The sequence below is a fragment of the Myotis davidii genome, unplaced genomic scaffold (genome assembly GCF_000327345.1).
Source record: "Myotis davidii unplaced genomic scaffold, ASM32734v1 scaffold109, whole genome shotgun sequence".
NCBI lineage: Eukaryota > Metazoa > Chordata > Mammalia > Chiroptera > Vespertilionidae > Myotis > Myotis davidii.
The window spans coordinates 363,197-363,463 of record NW_006300368.1 but is presented as its reverse complement, the minus strand read 5'-3'; the positions used below and the strand labels follow the sequence as shown (position 1 = coordinate 363,463).

The following is a 267-nucleotide window of genomic DNA, read 5'->3' as shown; positions in this document are numbered from 1 at the left end:
CGCGCAGTCCGCCGGCCTCCAGCACCCCATCCCTCAGGCTGTCCACCTCCCCGCCCCCGCGACCTGTGGGTCTTCAAAGCACCTTTGTCAGATCCTCTCCCCCACGTCTCTTTGTGCGTGTGTCGATGGAGGGGTGGGTGTGCGGTTGGAGAAAACCTCCCCTTTCACCGCGGGCCCGCACCCCCAGCCCACTCCGGGTCAGGTGGGTAGCCTGGAGGTGGGGGTGAGAGGGCACCCGGGCCCTGGCTTTTGGAAGCCGGTGCGAGT

General features: G+C 67.8%; 1 protein-coding gene across 6 annotated transcripts in view; it reads left to right on the top strand.

The window, feature by feature from the left end:
- Positions 1–267, top strand: part of MPP2 (membrane protein, palmitoylated 2) — a 26,256-nt gene that overhangs the window by 7,315 nt on the left and 18,674 nt on the right. The gene's annotated exons all lie outside the window — the stretch shown is intronic.